We start from the raw sequence: 12,364 nt of genomic DNA, 5'->3' as shown, positions 1-12,364 counted from the left end.
TTCCAGATACCACTATATCCCATCTTTCCTGCCCTTCTTTCTTTTCAACAATTCAGATTCAAATGGCCTCCACTCAAGCTGGGGCATTCTGTGAGTAATTCTTGTCTCTGAAAAATGCTCTTACCCATTTAGACTTCCTTCTTGTCCCAAATACTTGTGTAATTGTTGCCATCACCTCCCTTTAGTCACCAGTGAAGCTCACCAGAAAAAGTGATCTGGCAGATATGTGAGTGTGGAAGCTGATTTGGGAAGCAGACAGGCACCCAATTTACATGAGAGCTGGCAGAATTACCTTTCTGCTTAGTGATATCTCAAACTTCCTAAGTAACACCGGGCCTTCCTCTGATTAAAAGCCAAAGTTATTTTAATTCAGTTATTTGTATTCAGCTATGGCCTTTGTTCTGGGAACACAGCCAAGTGAAGTACTGAATACTTAGTGAGTATAATTAGAAAGGTAAGCAGCTCCAAAAGGAATGAAATCAACATACACACACTCAGTCATTATACAGGATGCATGGGGAGAAAGCTGAAGAGTGGAGGGCAAAGACTTGGACACATACACACAATAAAAACTCTCCACACCCTAAGTGATCTGTCTCTACCAAACTGACATCTCTGTCAAATGAACTCCATTCCCCTGATAATTTGGAGAAATGTTTGTTTGTGGAGTGGGTGGGTTGGACTCATGACCTGTTTGCTGAGGCAACAAAAGCTCTTGAAAAAGAACCTTCCTAAGATCTGACAGGCTTTGGCCTTCAGCAAACAACATGTTCAAAATAAGCAAATAATGAGCAACCTTCATCGATGAGCTGCCAGCACAGAATGCCTTCAGATCTCCTGGAGCAGTTCCTGCCCGGCTGTCCTTCAGCTTTTCTGAAGGCCCCATGTAATCACGTGTCTCCTCTGCTCTTCAGCTTTGTTTCCAGCATTTGAGTCATTGCTGTGTTTAACATCCAGTGCAGCTTCATAAAGAAACCAGCTTATCTCTATCCAGATTGTTACAGGTATTTACATGCTACCTTGATCATGAGAAAATCAATAGGAATCGAGTACCTAAATATCCTTGAGAACACAGGCTGCAGTGGCTAAAGCTGGGAAAATATGATCAAAACAACAAGTGGCTGCAATCACTTAATTGCTCCTGGGTTTATGGACATGCATTTGTTCAGATAAGTCTTTTAGAGCAGGTTAGGCTCTGCCTGAACACATGGTGCCATCCTTAAAACATCAGTCTGTCATCCACAGAGCTACCTACCTGTCACCGACATGTTTAAGGAAAAATCCTTTTCTTAGGATTTTTCCCTCCTGAGAAGCTGAGAGGCCTCAGGAACAAACTGTAAACAATTCTTATCTGCTGCTGTGGAATGCACCAGGGGGAATCTGTGATTGGCCTCATCTGGTTGTTTTTAATTAAGGGCCAATCACAGTTCACCTGCCCAGACTGTCTCGGTCCGAGACAAACCTTTGTTATTCATTCTTTTTCTATTCTTAGCTTAGCCTTCTGATGAAATCCTTTCTCTCTGTTCTTTTAGTATAGTTTTAATATATTTTCTATCATAAAATAATAAATCAAGCTTCTGAAACATGGAGTCAACTTTCTCATCTCTTCCCTCATTCTGGGACCCTTGTGAACCATACTACACCTACTAATTACTAAGAAGAATCTAAGTTCAAACCTGATAGAGAAAGTACTGGAAGGTCAGCAGAGATTTCCACTAGCTTAAAATTCTCATTAGTTCCTAACTGGAGTCTGGTTGCCCACCATAGTGGGGAAGTCAATCAGCAGCTATGCAGGCTGTGTAAAAAGAGGTCCCTCTCCTATAAAAAATAATCATTGAAACCTGCAGGATAAGGACTGCAATATGAAGATGCTCACAATACTCTTTCCACCATTTAGCAAAACAGCAACCCAAGAATACAGACTCAGGCTGTATCAGTGCAAGACACACACCCCCATGAGCTTCTGCAACCTGCTCAGGTCTGCCCTGGTTTCCAGAGCAGGGAGAAGATGTTTCACAGAGCCCACCATAAACTATCTTCTCCCAGCAGTGAAACATGCAAATTCTGGATCCAGCCCATGTTCTCATTTGAAATCTCACATCTGGCTTTACAACCAGGAGGCTTCAGCATCCGAGAGAGTAAAGAGGATGAGAGGATGTAATCTGAGGTCAGGCTAAGGCTACTACATTTTGCCATCCCAACTTTGCCTGATTTGCACTGGCATAGCTGTGCTAACTCCAGAAGCATGAAAGAAGCTCCAGCGCTCTTGCTTGCAGAATTTGTTTTGCTGGTGATCAGATGATGGAAACAAGAGGCCTAAATCCCAAGGCAAAGCTGACCTTCACCAGGATAAACTATGTTCCAGTAAGAGATTTGGTCTGAGTATTTCAGACAAATTCAGGTGTTGTTTTAACTTGTAATGTTGGTTTAGTTTCTCCACCTCAGAGCTCATTCTGCTCTGCTCTTAAACTACTGCCTGTGTCACGACCTCACAATGGCTTTGCTTGCTTGCTTTTACCTCCACCCATAAACAGCATTTCCCAAACTGAAATTCCCCTACTCCAAACCTAGTTTTAGCTTTTATTTTAACTGATTCCCATGGCAGATCATTGACTCAAGCCTGGAATGAAGCATTAAAGTTGAGCCAAACTCCAACAAGCCCAAGGCAGCCTCATTCAGTGTGGTGACATACCCACAGGATCAGGATCAGACTCAGGAACAGCTCCTTCAGCTTCACTAGCATGGCTACAGTCAAGCCATCCCCCAGTCAATGTTCCTGCCTTTACTTCAGCCTTCCTTTCAAATCCAGAGTTTTGAAAGGGGGATGTGTTTCACCTCCCTCAGTGCCTATAGGATAGGTATAACATGTGTGACCAGCACACTCAGGATAAATATCCCCATGCAAGCACATAATCAATATACATGTAGCATTTTAGGCCCCACGGAGTCAATTTTCACACTCTGAATTTCCATTTTGCCAGTCTGGACCAGGGGCTAATCTCGTAGTCAGTCTCACTGCTGTTATCATATTGTGCCAGAATATTCAAAGTAAAATCAACAAAATATCCAACACTAAGGAAGATTTCATGCACCACAGACTTGGATCAGATATTTTCACTTTGCTACGGTGTTCATCTGTATTACAAGAGACTGGAAAATGCAGTTTTGTTATGTCAGTCTTCTGGCTAATATTTTAATCATTTAACCACCCCTCTCCCCTTCAACTGGAAGGGGAAGTCTTCACTTCCTGGCCTGGTATTTCTGCACATTTCTACTTTCTGCTTCATTTTTTTTCCAAAGAGGGCTGTTTTTCACCTGTGGACAAAATGACCTTTGAATATATATCTACAAAGAGATTTAAGATCTTTTGGCTGATGGTGACAGTGTCTATCTGCCATCACTACCAATGCCCTGATTTAAGTCAGGATTTGACTTTACTACCAAGATTAAAAAAAAAAAAAAAAATTAGTACAGCACTCACACTGCATACAGAAATCATGTCCACATTATACAGAGCAGTACATCTGAACTCACTGTGCCTTTGTTTGCTGTGCCATTACTACTATTCATTGCCTTTCTCTGAGCCTGTAATCATGTCTTCCTGGTTAGTTGCAATTTTTACTGGCATTTTTCTACTTATGAAGATGCTTTTTCTTGAACTAGGGTCAGGTTTTCCTAATTTTCAGTAAATAGGTTTTGACCAAAGAGCACAGTTTGTGCTGGCTTCCTTATGTGGCCAACATTTCCCTGATGAACAGCACGTCACAAAGATGCAGCTCCCAATAACTTGCTCACAGTTTTGGCCTTGTCTGTGTTGCCGACAAAGTATGTTTTTCACACAGGGATTAATTAAGGCACATTAGTCATCTCCTGAAAGCTAACAACAGGGCAATACAGTGCTAACACAATAGGTCTTCTCAACTGCTTGGCAGCGCTGGACTTAAAAATGTGACTGACCTGAACCTTGCTTCCTATGAGACCCTGTGGGCTCTTTGCCGCACATTTCATTTCTGCTTCAGAAAAACTCCTTTTCTGAGCAATGAAGAGGCAACCATAACTTTTAGGTTTTTTTTCCAGTAAGTGGGTGTGAAGGTGACAGAACACGAGTGTTCAGTGCAGGCACCATAGCATTGTACAGCATTAGCTTTGTATGTGATATGAGTTGATGTTAAGGCACCATCCAACCACAGATGATGCAGCAGCCCTGCTGGCAGGAAGACAGGTTCTGATCTGAGCCCTTGTGATTGCCCCATCTCAAACCCACCTCTGGTTTTGCCCCTAGTTAACAACTGACAGTGAAAACCCATGAAGCTGGAGTATAACAACTGCTCCTACACTTCCAGCACAGCAACCTTAATAAATAAAAACCCATTAAAAGCACTTTCTCCTTGCTGGGAGGAATGACCAGAGAAAAACTGAGACTGCTGCTTAGCTACCACTGAAATCTAAGAGCCATCAGGATTCAGGTCACTGATGCTCAATTTGACACTGAGCACTCTGTACAGAGTTCGTGTGTGGGTAAGTAGGTGCATACAAACCAGCCTCATCAGCCAGCCTGGGATTTCTGACTGTGGTGGTATGTTAAATGTCATTAAAATTGAAATGCAGAATTTTGGGGAAAACCCACTGTCTGTCAGGACCTTTGGCACACACTGTCTTCTGTCCAGAAGGAACACAAAGCAAAGGGGAAGTGATTTCTTTATGACAGTGCTCTTCCTGAAGGGCAGGAAAGAAAAACAAGTACATGAACAGGAAAAGGCACCCAGTACAGACTGTCCAAAAGAAGGAAGGGCTAAAAAGTGGAAGAGTCCCCAACATAAGAAACCAGACTTTGATTTGTGAAAGAACAGTACTCAGCACCTTGGGAAGTTTGAGGTAGAGATGAGCCAGATGACTCAGTTATTTAGAGGAAGACAGACTGAGACCAGACAGAAAGAAAAAAGTCTGCATGGTAAAGAGAGATGATTTGTGATCATAGTCCAAACATAGAAAAGGAGGAAAAAATTAAAATAAATATGTACAGAACATTGACAAATGTGAACAGTTCGTGCTAATTTTCTCATAGTCTTTGGGAAATATACCCCACATCTTGATGCAAGACCATTTTATTATTCAAATTTTCTTTGTTATCCATTGCCATCTTAGGTGCTCCTTCAAGTATTAACTATTGGATGAAGAACTGAGGAATGAAGAACAGAAGTTTTCAGGTAGGCAAGAAAAGAAATAGCATAGGAAAGAGACAACAAAACAATTGGTTTAAAGAAAATAAAAGCAAATCCAGTAGTTTAAAAGAGGAAAGGCCCTGGCTTTAGCTCTTTGAAATGTATGTTTCCAGCTTCAGCCTCCAGCTTCCTCTAAAAAAACAAATAAAATTTTGTGGATTTTTTGAAAGTGTCTGTTTGTCTTAGAAAGAGCCCTTGGAAGCTCTTGGAGCAATGACTCGCCCTGCCAAACATGCAACACTTACCAGCTCATAAATATGCAAAACTAATATAACACAGGCCTGGTGCTCTGTTGCCACCTGAAAACTCAGCCCTACTCAAGGGCCATTCAATCTGCACTCATTGCAATCCCTTTGTTGGATGTTTTCCATGTTTGTGAGAAGCTCCAAATGAGTTGCCATCGAGCAGAGGTGACTTCTCAGGAAGGTTTGTCAGTTTAGCTGTAATCATATATGCAAAACAGAATCATTGACCCTCCAAGAATCAATACAGCTATGCTAGTGCAAAAATATTTACAGTAGTTGTCTTTAAAGCATGTCTGCAATAGAGATGTGGGATAGAATCAGTCATGGGGAGCCAGGCTGTGAAGTGTGACAGACACTGAGTGCCCAGCCCACATGGATTTCCAGATGGCTGTGCCTTAACCCGGGCAGAGTATTCCACTAAGCCACACAGGCAAAAGAGGAGTTTTGCCCATGTAACCTGTACCACATTTTTCCATGCCAGAAATATGTTCATTGGAGAAAACCAACATTGTTTGGGTGTAAACCAGGTTTTTTACCAGTATAGGTCTCATTTGGGCTAATGAATTTTTTTAAGATACAACACTGGAGAGGAAAGTCCTTTTAGATTTCCCATGTGCAGGTCAATGACTCGTGTCTTCAGATCCCTCCCTGCACCCCCTCAGGTCATCCAGAGCAGGTACTAAGTAGGGCATCCCTCAAAACATCTGCTGATACTCTACTGGGACTTCTGCATTAAGAAGTGTCCACCAGGGTAGATGAGACAGCCTCACCTCTGTGTCTAGATTAACACAGCTGATTTTATAAGAAACAATTTTGTCTGAGGGATCAATAAATACCAGGAGGAAAATATGGCAAATACCTCAGAAAAGAAACTTCTTCTACAGACACAACTGATCTGGAATGACATCTGCCCCATCATCACCTCCTTTTCCTCCCTCTTTCCACATAATACCAATAAATTATCATTGCTGGCATTTTAGCCTCCTTTCACAAGAATATCAGGCCTGTGTAATTACTCTGTGTAAGACTGGGTGTACCTGTATACTAGCCCTTTCCAGAAATAATTTTTAAACCCATTATCAGGTTTAAAAATTATTAAATACATTGACAGAAAGGTGAAAGACTCAAAGACACTAAAGCTATGCAAACAGGAGGATGAGAAAGAAGAGAAAAATCACATAGCAAAATAAACCCCTGTATTCTAAAAAAATATAAAAATACAACCTTAAGATACAAATCTCTAGGAAATGAAACTTCCTTGGCTTTGCTACTTATGGAACTATCTGAGCTTTTTAGTAGTGGTTTGCCTTTATTAAGAGAAAGTTGCATTAAAGCAGTAGTGTGGAAAATAAAGAATGGAAATACACACTAGCTTTCCCTTCACTAGGAACAAAAAGAAAATGCAACTTAATTCATAGTGAAAATCTGCTGCTTAAAAGATGAAAGTAATTCTGCCGTGCAGCTTCAAGTCCTGGAGACAAGTCCTATGGAAAGTTAGGGATGTGTGCCTTCATTCCCAGTGCAGGAAAGGAAAACCTGTAACAGAGAAGCGCAGGCATCACTAGTACCCTATGCCCATCAGATGTGCCCATTGTCTGAGTTTCACCTATGAAATCAGTGCCCTTAGCTTTGGGTGATCTGAAATGGGATGCTGTACCTGGCTTTGGATCAGCTGTATGATGCTGCTTTTGCCCCAGGAAAAAGGTGTTGAACAGAAACAGTAAATAAAACCCCTGACTTTACTCTCCCCCAGGAAAGCAGACCTCTGCATGGTCTACCTCCAGGCTCCAAACCCTGGGCAGAGAACAGAAAGGGGGCAACCCCATAGCCCTCTCTTGGCACACACAGGGGAACACAATTGCATTCAGCACCTCATGGGCTCCAAAACCTCAGGGACAAAGCCCTGGGCAGCCCAATCTCAGCACTGCCCCTGCTTTGAGGAAGTCTGCAATAGAGACTCCTGAGGTCCCTTCCAAGCCAATTCATCTTATGATCATGCAAATATTTACTCAAGAACTTCAACAATCACCTAATGCCAATTTAGTTGTCTTGCACATCTCCAGCCCCAAAGGAAAAAAGATAAGCAAAAATTTCAACCAAATGTGGTTTTGAGGTGGTGGTGGGTATTTTTAACCAGAAAAAAATATAAACTGGGGTTGGCAGCTCCTTCTTTCACAAGTTTTCCCCTAACCCACTGAATTGCTTTAGATTAAAAAAATTACACTATACTCAGGAGCCATCTCACTTAGAGTTTTTGGGGTTTTGTGGAATTTTTGAAAAAAACCCATCATCTTTAGACTGGGTTTTTAACAACCTTTAATTGTTTTTAATTGTGAATTATTTCAAATTGCTTTGTTTCATTTGTTCCTAACAAGAGGTTTTATCTCTCTCACAGTTTGTTTATATAGAGACAAGGACTCCAGTCTTGCCTTTTCAGGGTGTGTTGGGGCTGCTCATTAGCTCAGCAGAAGTATATTCTAACATAGTTTTGTCAGTGTAAAACAAATGTTGATTGCAGACTTTGAAGGAGCAGCCCAACCAAGCAGTGTTTCCTCCTGTGCCCTGAGAGGCTTTGCTTCCCTCTGTCTCCTGACCTTTTCCAGCTCACCATGGCTCCTCTCCACCTTGGCTGTTACAGCAGAGCACTGCTCCTGGAGCTCTGTGTCATCCCACTTTTCTGACAAAGATTGCCCTGGTGAGTTATCTGGAGCAACCAAACAGTATCTGCTATGGCTGCAGATTCACTGTCCCAGGAAACCTCTTGGTGGGGAAAAGAAGGGTGTTGCTATTGCCCCATGCCCCAGCTCCTGCACTAACAGCAGGACCAGTCATGCTGGACCTGTTATTCCTCTGGAAGGGACAAAACCCTGACACAATCCCAGGAGGATTGCTAAGTAGGGCTGATGGGAGCACTCGTGAACAAGCAGCCCACTAAGACATTGTATGTACCTACAACACTTCCACAGCCTCTCCAGAGGATGTACACTTGGGCAGCCAGGGAGAGGTCCCTGAAACAGGAAGGCCAAAGAAAGTGACTGGAACTCATTCAAAGACAGTCCCTCATGTCAATTCTCATGCGCTGAGTGAGATGTTTACATTAGGAGAGTGACTGACCATAGCTATGCAGCTTGGAAAGGACAACTCCTCGGCAAGACATCTGACTCCTTAAAATTTTGCTGAAATAGCCACACATTGAAACCCAGTCAGCTGGTGTGCCTTCCCACCTAGAAAATAAACGTGAGCAATCTTGTATAATTATAATAATTAGCATTTGTAGTATGGTGATGCTTTGATGCAACCTATTTTATGTGGCTTTTTATCATTGTTCTTTAATTAAAAAGATCTCCAGCTATTGAGATCAGCACGAGTGTGTCACACCTAAATGAGTGAGAAAGAAACTTTACCCCAGATCCTAAAAATAAGGGTTATTCAGAATTTGGATACTCCTGAATCTGGCAGTGCTTGTAGATGGGGTTTGGTTTGCACTTGTGCCTTTAGGTACCAGCCTATGCTTGGTGGATAAGGAACAGAAGCAGAGCCACTAAGTTTCTCAAAGCCACAGCTGGAGCTGGAATCTGCCATGCTGGGTCTCAGTGCTCTGCCAGATCCAACAAACTCTACACCTTTCCTACTGTAAAAGTTGCAGATGTGAAAAACAGGCTATGAAACAAGCCAGAATTCCTTTTGTTTCCCCTTAACCTTTTTAACAAAGAGAATCCACTGAAGGAATGTGGCGTATTCCAAAGTGCATGGATTTTACAGCAGCTTGTGAAGTACAGTCATAGAACTGCAGCATACACCAAGTGTTTGAAGGTCCTTAACATTCATTCCATCTTTGTTCTTATTTAATTAGTAAACATCTTCAAAGGGAACTGCCTGACTGCTCAGGCAAAGGGCACAAGCAGTCCAGCACTGCAACAGGCAAATAAATGTTTCAAGGAAGACATTTGGAATGTACAAGAGGCTGGGTTTTTTCATGCAAAACGGAGAAACAAAACCTTTCTGTGACTCACAATCCTAGTTAAAGACAAGGCAAAGCTGTTCCTGTTCTGAAGGCTGCTGTGGCACTAGGGCATTCATTCACAAAGAACTGTGTCTATATGCAGATTTGTGCTGAAATGCACATGGGATTTGCAACTGCATTAGCCATATCAGTACTGGTTTCCATGTAAACAGTTTTTTTTTGTCACTGGTTATCATAACAATCTCAGAAGTATTGACCTGTTGGAAAAATAGTGCCCCTTGACTCACAGTGAGATGTTTTCAGGCTTCTGCAGAGTATTTCTGTGCACATCCCAGCATTAAGCTGGCTGCAGAAAAGACTGGAGAAAGCCCTGGTTGTGTAAACCAGAGACCTCTTGAAACCAAAAGGTTTCTCCATAGACAGGAATAGCTCTTACAGGCAGACAGGGTCAAGCTTTGATCTTTAAAGTTAAATAACAGTCTGCTCTCTTTCACAGTGTCTAAGTGTCTCTGAGAAGTCTGTTTTGCAGCCTTGGTGTCCAGGTCCCCGATGCTCATGGAGATAGGTGGAAGTCAGGCACACAAAGCATCCCTGTGGTCCCTGCTGCTGGCCTTCCCTGCAGAGCCATGCAGTCCATGTCCTGCTCTGAGCTGGAGTGGGACACTGGAGAAAAACTGTTGTGGGGCTGGGATGGAGAAGGCTGGGATGGAATCTAGGGTAGGAATAGGAGGGGTAGGAAGGCACCTGTCTACTCCCCTCACTGTTTTGACAGGACTAGAGAGGAACTGGTGACAATTCAGTCAATTTCTTGAACGATGCCAGAAACCTTCAACAGAGGTCTTTCCATCACCACACTGAAAGAGATCAAAGGCACTGCCAAAGAATCATGGGTAAAATGAGTTAAAAGCCCCTCCACCAAATGCTATATATAGTTCAAGAAAATATATGAAGAAAAAAGATTGGAGACAAAAAGGAGAGCTGTTATTTTGTCATCTGACTGTCATGTAAATTCAGTTCTGGATGACCACAAATTTTCCCTAGTCTTTTAAAACCTTTCAGTGCAATCTGGATTCACTCTGCAATTCATATTCTATAATCCTCCCTCTTTGCCATCTGTCAATCACCTGCAGTTTGAATGTGAGTTCTTTTTGGCAAAGATATTTTTATGGCATAGGAAAGTTCAGACTGGCACCACGGAGATACTTCTCCATGCTGGAACATCTGTAGACCCTTGAAACACCATTTTAAAAATCAGTGAATTTGTAAATCCTGTAAAAAGAATATTTAAGCACCCACAAGGCATTTTAGGACTCTTAGATACTGATGACTCAAAAATTAATCATTGCTGATTAAGAGAATTTTATGAGACAAAGTAATGGAGTAATAAATATCCAAAGATTCTTTACTTTAAAATTTTTATCATGCAACCTTATTTTGTAATCATAAAACTTAGAGCATATACATAAAGTACATAACCCATAGAGAATTTGAGAGTAGGGCTTATGTCTGTAATTAAATAACATGATCAAATCTAGCCAGGAGATTGTCTTAAAATGAAAAGCCACAAAGAGTTGTAGGGAATTTTTCAATACCTTCTTTCCTGAGATAGACCCATAGCAAAAATTAAAATTTCAAATATTAAAAATGTGAAAAAATATGTGGATTTGGGGATTGGTTCTGCTTGCTTTTTTCTTCTTCTTTTTTTTTTTTTTTTTTTTTTTTTTGGTAGGCTTTGTTCTTTTAATGGAATTTTCCCATGATTAAAGGAAAAACAGAACTGTTGCAAAAGTTTCCATAGGAAGTACTTATCATTTCCCAAACAGCTCTCATCTTCTTTCTCTTGATTCATACTGTAGACTGAAGCTGTCTAAACCCTGAGTCCCAAAATGGTACTTAAGCACCATGAAAAAAAAAGGGAATAATAAAATAATGCTTAGTGGACTATATATAACACTATGTGACTTATGGGCTAATACCTGTCCTGTTATTATTTCTCTGCTACTGTTAAGCAGATGACCTCAGGACAGCAGGGAATTCACTAAAATAATTCTTTCCTCTCCAAGAGTTAAAACCCCGCTTCTTGAACATACGAACCAGAAATGAAATGAACTTCTGCAGCCTTCTCTTTGCCATAAAAGGACTCCTCTCTCGGCAGCTACCAGAGTCCATTAGCTGGGAAAGCAGGCAGGTGTAAAAGAAGTTCATGTTTAACCTCAGTGGGCTTGAAAGCCAGCACTGAAGTTTATCAGCTCACAAGCCCGTGAAGGGAGGAAAGGCAGAGAATGGGATTTAGTCAAAGACTTACTCAGAGTTAACACAGGCCACTGGCGCTAATAAACAAACATTGCCAGACATCAAAAGGAAGTAAGTAAATCTGGGAAGGTTTAGTCCAAACAATGGAAGGGCAAGCTAAGCCTGTTGCAGGGTGGGCAGTGGAGCGGGTGACTTCGAGATGTTAACCCTTGCCTGGGCCACAGAGGCATCACAAAGGGAGGATTGAACCCCAAATTTGTTGCAGAGAAGCAAGAAATTTTTAGCCCAAAAGTCAGAAAACACCTACCTTCTGAATCTCAAATTTCTTTGGTCCTCCACCTTAAATTAATCATGTCACGTAAGACTGGGAGTCAGCCCAGTGCAAAGATTAACGAACAAAACCTGATTTCAAGAGTTGAAATCTGTCCATTTTCACACACTGCCCAGGCAATCAGTGGCTGATGGCCTAACAGCAGAGGCCGTGGCTGCTTGGCACACTAGAGCATGGAGTCTTCTGTGTTTAGGAGACAATTTCCACTGCAACCAAGCAGTGCAACTGCAGCCCATGGAGCTTGGTGATGGGGAAGCTGTGAAGACGTAGCAGCACTGGCTTTTGCAAGAATGTCCCTGAGGTCTCCAACAGCTTTTTGAGGACCACACAGTTCCTATATCTTCCTTGT

This window comes from Haemorhous mexicanus, chromosome 1, assembly GCF_027477595.1.
Source record: "Haemorhous mexicanus isolate bHaeMex1 chromosome 1, bHaeMex1.pri, whole genome shotgun sequence".
NCBI classification, from domain to species: domain Eukaryota; kingdom Metazoa; phylum Chordata; class Aves; order Passeriformes; family Fringillidae; genus Haemorhous; species Haemorhous mexicanus.
Note: the sequence above shows the minus strand (reverse complement) of the source record.